At 45.4% G+C, this 16,220-nt stretch overlaps 1 long non-coding RNA gene across 1 annotated transcript in view; it reads right to left on the bottom strand.

Moving 5' to 3' along the window:
- Positions 1-16,220, bottom strand: part of LOC138667495 (uncharacterized) — a 55,945-nt gene that overhangs the window by 20,706 nt on the left and 19,019 nt on the right. The window lies entirely within an intron of this gene.

Raw genomic sequence — 16,220 nt, 5'->3', positions numbered from 1 at the left:
AGTGCTAGCTGCACAGAGAAAAACACCAGCCAATGTGTTAGTGGGGTTCAGCACCGCCAGCTGTTCCCCTGCTGTGTAGTCGGCAACGTGTCCAGCACAAGCCACGCTGGCACAACCGAACAAAAGCTGCCACCAGTGCAGGCTTCAGCCTACACTCTGCTCCTCTCCTCCTGACCCTGGGCTCTAACACCGCCAGTTTTTGCCCGGAACTGCTAGCTGCACAGAGATAAAAACACCAGCCAATGTGTCAGTGGGGTTCATCACCGCCAGCTGTTCCCCTGCTGTGTAGCCGGCAACGTGACCTGCAAACGCCACGCAGCCACCTTGTACAGCAGTAATGCTGCATTTGTACAAGGTGGTTGACTTTTTCTCCTTGCCCACGTGGAACTCAACACGTACAAAATGTGTCTCATTGAGACCATTCCACTGTCCCAGAGTTGTGACTTTCCTTTCTAATGATACGCAGCACCACCCTTGGCAGCGCTGCCCGTCTTTTGACATCATTGGTTAGCTGGCTGCGCCTGTGCGTCCGCCCTGCTCGAAACAACGCCCTTCGGTGTCTTATTTATTTTAACAGCGAGGGTGTGGTTTATGGGCACGAGCAGTGCATATGTTCGCCTGTCGTCACTCATCTCCTTCCGCCTTCTTCAGACTGTGCGGCCTCATGGCCGTGGCATGCGAGAAGGGATCAGCAGAGGCCGCCCAATCTGAAGGTGTAAGGACGTGTGTGAGCGGCGAAAATATTTACTGCTCAAGGCCACGAATCCCAGCACCGCAGTGTGACTTTATGAAAAGGCACTGTGGGTCTGGGATTCATGGCCATCGTTAACCGCACCGGCCAACATGAAATTAGGTCATAAGACGGGCAGCGCTAACAGGGCATTGCCAAGGGATAACACAAGAGCGCAGACTCCTGTACAGCAAATAACGCTCAGGAAGCTGCGCCCAGCACCAAGGCGTTATTTGGGACACCTGTGCTGCGTCTCCTTAAAAAGACAAGTCACGCCTCCACTACTGTTTGACAGTATAATGGGCTAAATAGTGTACGTGTTTTATTCAGCGTGTGCAAGTTGCAAAATTCATAGAGCAACCTTTGACTTGTGCAGCACAAGGTGTGGCTCTTGTACTTTGTAACACCTGAGGGGGGTTAAAGGTTTCCTTTGAAATTGGTTCAACTAGGCTTCGGCCTACACTCTGCTCCCCCTGCTTACCCTTTGCTCCAACACCGCTAGTTGGGGATGTAGGAAGACAATCTTTAATAGGCAATGCATCCTGGTTCCAGCACCGTCAGCTGGTTCCGGGTAGTGTCAAGCTCACTGAGACGCCTATGCTTGCCCCGTCGTGTTGCGGTCGGGTTAGCCAACTCCAGGCTGCCTCCAGTTTAGGAGCTTCCTATGTGGGCTGCGTGAATTGGTAGTCAAGGCTGGTTCTGTAGTGCCAGTAGGCCAAGCTCCCCCTGTAGGACTGTTGGTGTTTGGTAACTGCGGCTGCCTCACGGTCTAGCTGTTCTCTCCTCTCCTGTGGGCCTTCTGGTCCACATCCTGGTTCCAGCACCGTCAGCTGGTTCCGGGCAGAGCCTTTGGCTTTGGTGCCTCCTCCTGGGTATCCGAGTTCCGCCAACGCCAGGCGGTCCTTGGTAGTGCTTTTAAGCTCGGGCTACAGCTTAGTAACCGGGTTCCAGCACCGTCAGCTGGTCCTCGGTCGTGCCATTGGCTCTTGCACACTGGGGCAACGCATCCGGGTTCCAGCACCGCCAGCTGGTTCTCGGCAGTGTTTTTGTCACTGGTACTCCCTCGTGCCCAGCCTGGTCCCAGCACCGTCAGCTGTTTCCGGGTAGTGTCAAGCTCACTGAGACGCCTATGCTTGCCCCGTCGTGTTGCGGTCAGGTTAGCCAACTCCAGGGTGCCTCCAGCTGGTTCCGGGCCGAGCCTTTGGCTTAGGTGCCTCCTCCTGGGTATCCGAGTTCCACCAACGCCAGGCGGTCCTTGGTAGTGCTTTTAAGCGTGGGCACCTAAAGCTTAGTAACCGGGTTCCAGCACCGTCAGCTGGTCCTCGGTCGTGCCATTGGCTCTTCCACAGTTGGCCAACGCATCCGGGTTCCAGTACCGTCAGCTGGTTCTCGGCAGTGTCTTTTGCTCTTGCACCTTCTGGTCCCCATTCTGGTTCCAGTACCGTCCGGGCAGAGCCTTTGGCTTAGGTGCCTCCTTCAGGTGGTCCTTGGTTGTGCTTTTTAGCACGGGTACCTCCTGCTTAGTAACCGGGTTCCAATAACGTCAGCTGGTCCTCGGTAGTTCCATTGGCTCTTTGACCTTCGTGCAGCCATCCGGGTTCCAGTTCCATCAGCTGGTTCTCGGCATTTTCTCAGCCTTCTTGTACCTTCTGCTACATTTCCAAGTTCAAGACCCTAAAGACGACGACCCAGAAGACCACCCCTAAGATGACGACGACGACGGCGGAGACGACGACCATGGAGACGACGACCCTGGAGACGACGACATGGAAGACCGAGAAGCAGAAGAACAAAAGGCTGCAGAACAAAGAGCAGAAGAACATTAAGCATAAGACTTAATATCAGAGCAAAAGATATTATATAAATTATATGCAGAAGAAGACTAAGCAGTGTATGGGGGTGAGTCCGTTCCTCCTCGTGGTGCCCCTGGATAAAGCCTGATGCTGCAGGCCAAACTGAACGCGGACAAATGTAACTTTTGTGACAGGCAGAACGGAAGGTGTAATCTTCAAACTTTTATAGATAACAACTACGGCAATGCCTGTCACAAATGAGGATATGATGAAGAAGTAGAATAGGAAGAATAATAATAGTTGAATAAAATTAATATGAAGAATGTAATCCAAAAGAATAATAGGTAGAAGATGAAGATGAATAAGGTGAAGAAGAAGTTGATGTCAAAGATGCTGATGATGATGAAGATGAAAGTGTGGGAAAAGTAAAAAAAAAAGAAGGGGAAGGGCGTGGAATAGTGAAACATCAATATCGGACAAAATTAAAAAAAAATTTACATAGTCAATATCTTTGTCACTCCGAACGTCTTTAAAAAAAAAAAAAAAAAAATCATGCTATTCTATTTGATTGGGCTAAACCTCTATGCCTTTAATGTCTCCGCCACCTCACCAAATACATCCTACATTATTCTTAGTTGTTTTCCTTGATGTAGAATGAACCTACAAGGAAAGAAAGGGTTTATTTTAATTCCGATATTTTGGTCCCATTGACTTGCATTGGGATCGGGTATCGGCGATATCCGATATTTTTTGAATATCGGCCGATCCAATCCGATACCGATACTTTCCGATATCGGAAGGTATCGCTCAACTCTAGTTACAAGGTATCAGATGGGAATGGGGAGCAGGTGTGGTAAAAGTGGTGTTATCGCTCTCACACTCTCTCTTACTGGTCACTGGAAATTGAACATGGCACCTCATGGCAAATAACTCTCTGAGGAACTGAAAAAAAAAAAATTATTGCTCTACATAAAGATGGCCCATTAGCAGAGACAGAACAAGTTTGTAAGATATAATTTGAATTAAGGGTCATGCACAAAATTAGATAAGAATCATATAAGAAAACATGATGCAAGAATATGTACTGTATATACTCGATTATAAGCTGACCCGAGTATAAGCCAACCCCTCTAATTTTGCCACAAAAAACTGGGAAAACTTAATGACTCGAGTATAAGCCTAGGGTGGAAAATGCAGCAGCTACCGGTAAATTTCAAAAATAAAAATAGGTACCAATAAAAGTAAAATTAATTGAGACATCAGTAGGTTAAGTGTTTTTGAATGTCCACATTGAATCAGGAGCCCCATGTAATGCTATAAAGTTTATGATGGGCTCCATAAGACGCTCCATATTAAAATATGCCCCATATAATGCTGCACAAATGTTGATTATGACCCCATAAGATGCTCCATACAGACATTTGCCCCGTATAATGCTCCACAAATGTGGATTATGGCCCCAGAAGATGCTCCATACAGATATTTGCCCCATATAATGCTGCACATGGCCCCATACAGATATTTGCCCCATATAATGCCGCACATGGCCACATAAAATGCTCCCTACCGACATTTGCCCCCATATAATGCTGCACATGGCCACATAAGATGCCCCATACAGATATTTGCCCCCATATCATGCTGCACATGGCCCCATACAGATGCCACATACAGATATTTGCCCCCATATCATGCTGCACATGGCCCCGTACAGATGCCCCATACAGATATTTGCCCCCATATCATGCTGCACATGGCCACATAAGATGCCCCATACAGATAAATGCCCCCATATAATGCTGCACATGGCCACATAAGATGCTCCATACAGATATTTGTCCCATATGCTGTTGCTGCGATTAAAAAAATAAAAAAAATTACACACTCACCTCTTAGGCCCCCGGCACTTGCTATACTCACCTTTCCCGTTCCACCGCTGGCCGCCGCTGTGTCTTCCCCATCCTCTGCACCGACGTTCAGGAAGAGGGCGGTGCGCAATAATCGCGTCACCGCGCCCTCTGACCTGAGCGTCACTGCGGAAGACACAGCGGCGCCGCTGGTGGCATGAGGAGTAGGTGAGTATTGCGTACTGCCCCCATCATACTTACCTGTTCCTGGCGCCGTCACTGCAGGTCTGTTCCCCAGCGCCGCATTTTCTTCCTGTAGTGAGCGGTCACCGTTACCGCTCATTACAGTAATGAATATGCGGCTCCACCTCTATGGGAGGTGGAGCCGCATATTCATTACTGTAATGAGCGGTACCCTGTGACCGCTCACTACAGGAACAAGCTGCAGCACTGGAAAAAGCAGGGACGTGCAGGGACCGCGCCAGGAGTAGGTGAGTATAATTAGACAGCCCCCGCTCCCCCTCCCCTGCCCACCCCTGGGTATGACTCGAGTATAAGCCGAGAGGGGGACTTTCAGCCCCAAAAAGTGGGATGAAAATCTCAGCTTATACTCGAGTATATACGGTATGTATGTACCCATATTATGTTTATTAATCTATACTAAAAGGTGCTATTTTACTTGTACCATTCTATGATTATGCTGATTGTCGTCCTTATTTTGGGTATGTGAAAATTTTCCAATAATAATTTTTTGGAGATTATACTATTAGGAGCGATTGATACCCTCTTTGTTGTAATGTGCGCTACCACCTGGTTCAGCTTTTTTATGGTTTTTATATACTATTTCTAATACAATTTTGCATTTTACATCTTTATGGTTTTTGATATGGTCTATTCTTCCATAAAGATGGCCCAGGCTATAAGACGACTGCCAAAACCCTGAACCTGAGCTGCAGCACGGTGGGCAAGACCAGACAGAGGTTTAATATGACACGTTCAACTCATCATGGTAGACCAAAGATGAGTGCACATGTTCAGCGTTATATCCAAAGGTTGTCTTTTCAAAATAGATGTACGAGTGCTGCCATCACGGCGGCAGCGTTTAAAGGGGTAGGGGGTCAGTGTTCAAACCATACGCTGCACACTGCATCAAATTGGCCTGGATGGCTGTCATCACAGAAGGAAGCCTCTTCTAAATATAATGCACAAAAACAGTTTGCTGAAGACAAGCAGACTAAGGAAATGGATTACTGGAACCATGTCCTGTGGTCTGATGAGACAAAGATAAACTTATTTGGCTCAGATGGTGTCAAGCATGTGTGGCGGCAACCAGATGTGGAGTACAAAGACAAGTGTGTCTTGCCTACAGTCAAGCATGGTGGTGGGAATGTCATAGTTTGGGGCTGCGTGACTGTGGCGAGCTGTGTGGAGCTACAGTTCAATGAGGGAACCATGAATGCCAACATGTACTGTGACATACTAAAGCAGAGCATGATTCCCTCCCTTCGGAATCTGGACAGCAAGGAAGTATTCCAACATGAAAACGACCCCAAACACACCTTCAAGACGACGATTGCCTTTCTTAAGAAACTGAGGGTAAAGGTGCTGGACTGACTAATCATGTTTCCAGACCTAAACCCTATTAAGCATATGTGGGGCATCCTTAAACAGAAGGTGGAGGAGCGAAAGGTCTATAACATCCAGCAGCTCAGAGATGTTGTCATATTGGAGTCAAATGAAAGGATATTTGTGGATGGTTTCCATGCTGCTAGATGAGCTGAGACACATATTCTGGTATAATGAGTGAAAAGGTAGTGGTTTATTCCATGCGATTTGAAGTACAAAATTACTTCAACAGGATTGACCAAATGATAGGATTCCAGTGGCAAACTGTGAAGCTCTAGTCAATTCCATGCCCAAGAGAGTTAAGGCAGGGCTTGAAAATAATGGTGTCAACACAAAATATTGACACTTTGATCACAATTTGCCCATTTTCAGTTAGGGATGTACTCACTTTTGTTGCCAGAGGTTTAGACATTAATGCCTGTGTGATGAGTTATTTAGAGAGCACACCAAATTTACAGTGTTATACAAGATTAACACTAACTATTGTACATTGTATCAAAGTGTCATATCTTCAGTGTTGTACCATGAAAAGATATAATAAAATATTTACAAAATTGTGAGGTGTGCACTCTTTTGTACTGAATATTTTTTGGCATACGTGTAATTGTAACAATCCATAATACACAGTGAACAGATTTGTAATTAATGGTCATCAGAAAATTGGGGAAAAATGCTGTGATTGTTTTTTTTTCTCCATTAAATACATAAAAACGTTCAATCAAATGTAACACACGTTTGTCAAAATGGTACTTAAAAGAGCTATAGATTACAACTATGAATGACAAAAGAATTGTCTCAACTATAATATAATTCAGTATATATGCATGTGTTATTTGTATCTGCATATCTTATATATGCTTATGTGCATGTTCATACTACTTTATGCATGTGTAATGTGACAACGTGTGTATAATGTGTCAGCAAGTACATATTTTATATATGTGTGCCATATGTGAATATGCATTTAAACGTCCATGTGTTTATGCAGATGAGTGATGGAGGCAGGTACCCAGGACAAAGTCCTGCAAAGGACCCCTTTATTGTCAGTGTCCACTCCAGAGATAATTGATTTTGGGAATATTAGAACCAACTCTTATGCTTTGAGGCTAAGCAGATGTGGAGACTTTTAGTGTTTACTATGTGACTTAAGGTACCGTCACATTTAGCGACGCTGTAGCGATATAGACAACGAGCCGATCGCTGCAGCGTCGCTGTTTAGGTCACTAGGAGACGTCAAACACCGGCAACAGCTGAGCGATGCAGGAGCGATCCAGTGACGTACTTATCGTTCTCACTGGTTGTTCGCTCCATTGAAAACCATTGCAGGCATCGTTGCTTTTGCTGTCAAACATGACGAATCACGCCGACCTGACGACCAAATAAAGTTCCGGACTTTCAGCGACGACCAGCGATGTCACAGCAGGATCCTGATCGCTGCTGCGTGTCAAACACAACGAGATCACTATCCAGGACGCTGCAACGTCACGGATCGCTGTCGTTCTCATTGGAAAGTTGTTCAGTGTCAAGGTACCTTTAGGCCTCATTCATACACCTATGTTGTTTTATCCGTTTTTTTCATGAATTCAGCAAACACCCATAAGTTATGGGTGTTATGGGCCATAACCTATGGTGCTATTCATACATGAAGAAAATAGCAATAATAGGGACCTTAAAACATAACATTTATTAATTGTTAAAATGCAAAGACACAACAACCATAAAAGTCAATGTCCCTCACGGGACAAGATAAAAATTAGCAAAAATTGTCTAATCGGAGGACCGACTGTCTATCACAGAACCACCAATACCAGCACCACTGGCAATGTAGCAAAAATAGAAATAGAAATGCCCAAAATGTTATGTTTTAAGGTCCCTATTATTGCCATTTTCTTCTATAATTTGAGGAATTCACGCTTTTGCAAATATTTTTCCTTGCGTAACGGTGCTATTCATACATGTCTGTATTTTTTCACTCACTGGGTGTCCATGCAAAAGTCAAGGAGACATGTCCGTTTTTTTTTACGTTATCACGTATGAAAAGTGCCAATATAAGAATATAGGTTCCTGAAAACCACATATAGTACATGAATTGCAGTGGTGTGCCATGCATGTGCTGTCTGTATTTAACATTGCGAAGAATAGGAGAAGCTTTGTAATTTTTTTCTTTATCCATCCATCTGTAAAAATACTAATGACACTGATGGTAAAATCGGACACAAGGACCACACTGATCCAAAATACTGATCACACCAATACCATTTTTTTATGTACGTGTTTAAACATGAACGTGTGACTAAGGCCTTAGGGCTCATACAGAAATCTAAGGATCTCGGTCCAAACATGCACTGCAATTCACGGACTGGCAGCAGGTCTCCTGACCAAAGTGTGAAAGCCTCATAGAAATATATGAAGCTGTCTTGTTCCGATTTGGAGACCCACGGCTATTCTACAGTCTGTGATCAGACCGAGATCCACAGACATCGGCATGAGCCCTTAGGCTGTGTTCCCACGATGAGCTTTTGCTGAATTTTAGCACCATTTCTGCACCTATTATTTAGATTGAGTTACTTGTGTTCTTTTGAGATCTCCACAGGCGGCGCCATCTTGGGAGGAGGAAAGTTTTGTTATGTTCTCCAACAAGATGGCGTCACCAGCACAATAGCAGCTATCGGATCTCAGGTGCGATGGGCGCCATTTCATATTGATTTTTCTTTTTGTACTTGATCAATAACATGAAGAACAGTGATTACTAGGACACTAAACATGCGATTATGCTGAAGCGCAGATGCCATGGCTGGCAAATTTTTTCTTCTTCAGTATATACAGGTATTCATTATGCAATCTAGGGAGCAGGTTAGTGAGGGATCCACATAAAGAACTCCTCTCCAGGTCCGCCCTGGGGAATGAGCATATAATTAACTAAAAACTGAAAATAAAGGTTAAATAACAATCACAAGACGGATTTCATCAATCAAGGTATCATTTTAATCAGTGTAACGCTGCCGACCTGACATTGTGTGTAGATTACTGTGCACAATCCTGCTGACAGGTTCCCTTTAACCCCTTTACCCCCGAAGGTGGTTTGCAGGTTAAAGAACAAGCCAAGTTTTACATTTCATGACATATTGTACTTTATAATAGTGGTAAAATTTCTTCGATATGACTTGCGTTTATTTGTGACGAAAAAATAAAATCTGGCAAAAAATTTAGCAAATTTCAAACTTTGAATTTTCATGCCCTTAAATCATAGAGATATGTCACACAAAATAGTTTATAAATAACATTTCCCAGATGTCTACTTTACATCAGCACAATTTTGGAACCAATTTTTAGATAGAAAGTTTTAAGGGTAAAAAGTTGATTAGCTATTTCTAATTTTTCCAATAAAATTTACAAAAAAAACACTTTTTTAGAGACCACATCACATTTGAAGTCATTTTGAGGGGTCTATATGATAGAAAATACTCAAAAGTGACACCATTCTAAAAACTGCATGCCTCAGGGTACTCAAAACAACATTCAAGAACATTTAACCCCTTCACGACATGCGCCGTACTAGTACTGCGCATGCCGTGTCACCCCCTTTGATGTGGGCTCCGGCGGTGAGCCCACATCAAAGTCACGACATGTCAGCTGTTTTGTACAGCTGACATGTGCGCGCAGTAGCGGCGGGTGAAATCGCTATTCACCCGCCGCTATTAACCTGTTAAATGCCGCTGTCAAACACAGACAGCGGCATTTAACTACCGCATCCGGCCGGAAATGACGTCATCGCTGACCCCCGTCACATGATCGGGGGTCGGCGATGCATCAGGAAGGTAACCATAGAGGTCCTTGAGACCTCTATGGTTACTGATGCAGGCCTGCTGTGAGCGCCCCCCTGTGGTCGGCGCTCACAGCACACCTGCATTTCAGCTACATAGCAGCGATCTGATGATCGCTGCTATGTAGCAGAGCCGATCAAGTGGTGCCAGCTTCTAGCCTCCCATGGAGGCTATTGAAGCATGGCACAAGTAAAAAAAAAATGTTTTTAAAAATATGAAAAAAATATTAAAAATATAAAAGTTTAACCCCTTCAAGACCCAGCCTATTTTGACCTTAAAGACCTTGCCGTTTTTTGCAATTCTGACCAGTGTCCCTTTATGAGGTAATAACTCAGGAACGCTTCAACGGATCCTAGCGGTTCTGAGATTGTTTTTTCGTGACATATTGGGCTTCATGTTAGTGGTAAATTTAGGTCAATAAATTCTGCATTTATTTGTGATAAACACGGAAATTTGGCGAAAATTTTGAAAATTTCGCAATTTTCACATTTTGAATTTTTATTCTGTTAAACCAGAGAGATATGTGACACAAAATAGTTAATAAATAACATTTCCCACATGTTTACTTTACATCAGCACAATTTTGGAAACAAAATTTTTTTTTGTTAGGAAGTTATAAGGGTTAAAATTCGACCAGCGATTTGTCATTTTTACAACGAAATTTACAAAACCATTTTTTTTAGGGACCACCTCACATTTGAAGTCAGTTTGAGGGGTCTATATGGCTGAAAATACCCAAAAGTGACACCATTCTAAAAACTGCACCCCTCAAGGTACTCAAAACCACATTCAAGAAGTTTATTAACCCTTCAGGTGCTTCACAGCAGCAGAAGCAACATGGAAGGAAAAAATGAACATTTAACTTTTTAGTCACAAAAATTATCTTTTAGCAACAATTTTTTTATTTTCCCAATGGTAAAAGGAGAAACTGAACCACGAACGTTGTTGTCCAATTTGTCCTGAGTACGCTGATACCTCATATGTGGGGGTAAACCACTGTTTTGGCGCACGGCAGGGCTTGGAAGGGAAGGAGCGCCATTTGACTTTTTGAATCAAAAATTGGCTCCACTCTTTAGCGGACACCATGTCACGTTTGGAGAGCCCCCGTGTGCCTAAAAATTGGAGCTCCCCCACAAGTGACCCCATTTTGGAAACTAGACGCCCCAAGGAACTTATCTAGATGCATAGTGAGCACTTTGAACCCCCAGGTGCTTCACAAATTGATCCGTAAAAATGAAAAAGTACTTTTTTTTCACAAAAAAATTCTTTTAGCCTCAATTTTTTCATTTTCACATGGGCAACAGGATAAAATGGATCCTAAAATGTGTTGGGCAATTTCTCCTGAGTACACCAATACCTCATATGTGGGGGTAAACCACTGTTTGGGCACATGGTAAGGCTCGGAAGGGAAGGAGCGCCATTTGACTTTTTGAATGAAAAATTATTTCCATCGTTAGCGGACACCATGTCGCGTTTGGATAGCTCCTGTGTGCCTAAACATTGGCGCTCCCCCACAAGTGACCCCATTTTGGAAACTAGACCCCCCAAGGAACTAATTTAGATGCCTAGTGAGCACTTTAAACCCTCAGGTGCTTCACAAATTGATCTGTAAAAATGAAAAAGTAATTTTTTTTCACAAAAAAATTCTTTTCGCCTCAATTTTCTCATTTTCACATGGGCAGTAGGATAAAATGGATCATAAAATTTGTTGGGCAATTTCTCCCGAGTACGCCGATACCTCATATGTGGGGGTAAACCACTGTTTGGGCACTCGGCAGGGCTCGGAAGAGAAGGCGTGCCATTTGACTTTTTGAATGGAAAATTAGCTCCAATTGTTAGCGGACACCATGTCGCGTTTGGAGAGCCCCTGTGTGCCTAAACATTGGAGCTCCCCCACAAGTGACCCCATTTTGGAAACTAGACCCCCCAAGGAACTTATCTAGATGCATATTGAGCACTTTAAACCCCCAGGTGCTTCACAGAAGTTTATAACGCAGAGCCATGAAAATAAAAAATAATTTTTCTTTCCTCAAAAATGATTTTTTAGCCTGGAATTTCCTATTTTGCCAAGGATAATAGGAGAAATTGGACCCCAAATATTGTTGTCCAGTTTGTCCTGAGTACGCTGATACCCCATATGTGGGGGTAAACCACTGTTTGGGCGCACGGCAGGGCTCGGAAGGGATGGCACGCCATTTGGCTTTTTAAATGGAAAATTAGCTCCAATCATTAGCGGACACCATGTCACGTTTGGAGAGCCCCTGTGTGCCTAAACATTGGAGATCCCCCAGAAATGACACCATTTTAGAAACTAGACCCCCAAAGGAACTAATCTAGATGTGTGGTGAGGACTTTGAACCCCCAAGTGCTTCACAGAAGTTTATAACGCAGAGCCATGAAAATAAAAAAAAAAATTATTTTCTCAAAAATGATCTTTTAGCCTGCAATTTTTTATTTTCCCAAGGGTAACAGGAGAAATTGACCCCAAAAGTTGTTGTCCAGTTTCTCCTGAGTACGCTGATACCCCATATGTGGGGGTAAATCACTGTTTGGGCACATGCCGGGGCTCGGAAGTGAAGTAGTGACGTTTTGAAATGCAGACTTTGATGGAATGCTCTGTGGGCGTCACGTTGCGTTTGCAGAGCCCCTGATGTGGCTTAACAGTAGAAACCCCCTACAAGTGACCCCATTTTGGAAACTAGACCCCCAAAGGAACTTATCTAGATGTGTGGTGAGCACTTTGAACCCCCAAGTGCTTCATAGAAGTTTATAATGCAGAGCCGTGAAAATAATAAATACGTTTTCTTTCCTCAAAAATAATTATTTAGCCCAGAATTTTTTAATTTTCCCAAGGGTAACAGGAGAAATTTGACCCCAATATTTGTTGTCCAGTTTCTCCTGAGTACGGTGATACCCCATATGTGGGGGTAAACTACTGTTTGGGCACATGCCGGGGCTTGGAATTGAAGTAGTGACGTTTTGAAATGCAGACTTTGATGGAATGCTCTGCGGGCGTCACGTTGCGTTTGCAGAGCCCCTGATGTGCCTAAACAGTAGAAACCCCCCACAAGTGACCCCATTTTGGAAACTAGACCCTGAAAGGAACTTATCTAGATGTGTGGTGAGCACTTTGAACCCCCAAGTGCTTCATAGAAGTTTATAATGCAGAGCCGTGAAAATAATAAATACGTTTTCTTTCCTCAAAAATAATTATTTAGCCCAGAATTTTTTATTTTCCCAAGGGTTACAGGAGAAATTGGACCCCAAAAGTTGTTGTCCAGTTTCTCCTGAGTACGCTGATACCCCATATGTGGGGGTAAACCACTGTTTGGGCACACGTCGGGGCTCAGAAGGGAAGTAGTGACTTTTGAAATGCAGACTTTGATGGAATGGTCTGCGGGTGTCACGTTGCGTTTGCAGAGCCCCTGGTGTGCCTAAACAGTAGAAACCCCCCACAAGTGACCCCATTTTAGAAACTAGACCCCCCAAGGAACTTATCTAGATATGTGGTGAGCACTTTGAACCCCCAAGTGCTTCACAGACGTTTACAACGCAGAGCCGTGAAAATAAAAAATCATTTTTCTTTCCTCAAAAATTATGTTTTAGCAAGCATTTTTTTAGATTCACAAGGGTAACAGGAGAAATTGGACCCCAGTAATTGTTGCGCAGTTTGTCCTGAGTATGCTGGTACCCCATATGTGGGGGTAAACCACTGCTTGGGCACACGTCAGGGCTCGGAAGTGAGGGAGCACCATTTGACTTTTTGAATACGAGATTGGCTGGAATCAATGGTGGCGCCATGTTGCGTTTGGAGACCCCTGATGTGCCTAAACAGTGGTAACCCCTCAATTCTACCTCCAACACTAACCCCAACACACCCCTAACCCTAATCCCAACTGTAGCCATAATCCTAATCACAACCCTAACCCCAACACACCCCTAACCACAACACTAACCCCAACACACCCCTAACCCTAACCACAACCCTAATTCCAACCCTAACCCTAAGGCTATGTGCCCACGTTGCGGATTCGTGTGAGATATTTCCGCACCATTTTTGAAAAATCTGCGGGTAAAAGGCACTGTGTTTTACCTGCGGATTTTCCGCGGATTTCCAGTGTTTTTTGTGCGGATTTCACCTGCGGATTCCTATTGAGGAACAGGTGTAAAACGCTGCGGAATCCGCACAAAGAATTGACATGCTGCGGAAAATACAACGCAGCGTTCCCGCGTGGTATTTTCCGCACCATGGGCACAGCGGATTTGGTTTTTCATATGTTTACATGGTACTGTAAACCTGATGGAACACTGCTGCGAATCCGCAGCCAAATCCGCACCGTGTGCACATAGCCTAATTCTAAAGGTATGTGCACACGCTGCGGAAAACGCTGCGGATCCGCAGCAGTTTCCCATGAGTGTACAGTTCAATGTAAACCTATGGGAAACAAAAATCGCTGTGCCCATGCTGCGGAAAAACTGCACGGAAACGCAGCGGTTTACATTCCGCAGCATGTCACTTCTTTGTGCGGATTCCGCAGCGGTTTTACAACTGCTCCAATAGAAAATCGCAATTGTAAAACCGCAGTGAAATGCGCAGAAAAAAACGCGGTAAATCCGCCATAAATCCGCAGCGGTTTAGCACTGCGGATTTATCAAATCCGCAGCGGAAAAATCCGCAGAGGACCAGAATACGTGTGCACATTCCTAACCCTAACCCTAGCCCTAACCCTAACCCTAACCCTACCCCTAACCCTACCCCTAACCCTACCCCTAGCCCTACCCCTAACCCTACCCCTAACCCTACCCCTAACCCTACCCCTACCCCTACCCCTAACCCTAACCCTATTCTAACAGTGGAAAAAAAAAAAATTCTTTATTTTTTTATTGTCCCTACCTATGGGGGTGACAAAGGGGGGGGGGGTAATTTATTATTTTTTTTATTTTGATCACTGAGATAGATTATATCTCAGTGATCAAAATGCACTTTGGAACGAATCTGCCGGCCGGCAGATTCGGCGGGCGCACTGCGCATGCGCCCGCCATTTTGGAAGATGGCGGCGCCCGGGAGAAGACGGACGGGACCCCGGCTGGATCGGTAAGTATGATAGGGTGGGGGGGGACCACGGGGGGGGGGATCGGAGCACGGGGGGAGGAATCGGAGCGCGGGAGGGGTGGAACGGAGCGCGGGGGGCGTGGAACGGAGCACGGGGGGACTGGAATGGAGCACGGGGGGGTGGAACGGAGCACGGGGGGGGGGTGGATCGGAGTGCAGGGGGGGTGATTGGAGCACGGGGGGGTGATTGGAGCACGGGGGGAGCGGGCACGAGCACGGGGGGGAGCGGAGCACTGGACGGAGGGGAGCCGGAGCAGTGTACCGGCCAGATCGGGGGGGGTGGGGGGGCGATCGGAGGGGTGGGGTGGGGGCACACTAGTATTTCCAGCCATGGCCGATGATATTTCAGCATCGGCCATGGCTGGATTGTAATATTTCACCCGTTATAATGGGTGAAATATTACAAATCGCTCTGATTGGCAGTTTCACTTTCAACAGCCAATCAGAGCGATCGTAGCCACGAGGGGGTGAAGCCACCCCCCCTGGGCTAAACTACCACTCCCCCTGTCCCTGCAGATCGGGTGAAATGGGAGTTAACCCTTTCACCCGATCTGCAGGGACGCGATCTTTCCATGACGCCGCATAGGCGTCATGGGTCGGAATGGCACCGACTTTCATGACGCCTACGTGGCGTCATGGGTCGGGAAGGGGTTAAATCACCCCCCTTTCGCCCCATCCTAAATAAAACAATTAAAAAAAATCAAACATACACATATTTGGTATCGCCGTGTTCAGAATCGCCCGATCCATCAATTAAAAAAAAGCATTAACCTGATCGCTAAACGGCGTAGCGAGAAAAAAATCCGAAACGCCAGAATTACGGTTTTTTGGTCGCCGCGACATTGCATTAAAATGCAATAACGGGCGATCAAAAGAACGTGTCTGCGCAAAAATGGTATCATTAACCCTTTCCCGACCTTTGACGCATACGCTGCATCATGAAAGTCGGTGCCATTCCGACCCATGATGCAGCATATGCGTCATGGAAAGATCGCGTCCCTGCAGATCGGGTGAAAGGGTTAACTCCCATTTCACCCGATCTGCAGGGACAGGGGGAGTGGTAGTTTAGCCCAGGGGGGGGTGACTTTACCCCCCCCCCCTCCGTGGCTACGATCGCTCTGATTGGCTGTTGAAAGTGAAACTGCCAATCAGAGCGATTTGTAATATTTTACCTAAAAAACTGGTGAAATATTACAATCCAGCCATGGCCAATGCTGCAATATCATCGGCCATGGCTGGAAACACTTATGTGCACCCACCCCACCCCACCGATCGCCCCCCCCAGCC

Source organism: Ranitomeya imitator, chromosome 2 (genome assembly GCF_032444005.1).
Source record: "Ranitomeya imitator isolate aRanImi1 chromosome 2, aRanImi1.pri, whole genome shotgun sequence".
Classification (NCBI taxonomy): domain Eukaryota; kingdom Metazoa; phylum Chordata; class Amphibia; order Anura; family Dendrobatidae; genus Ranitomeya; species Ranitomeya imitator.
The sequence above is the reverse complement of the archived record's forward strand: the minus strand, read 5'-3'. Positions and strand labels throughout refer to the sequence as shown.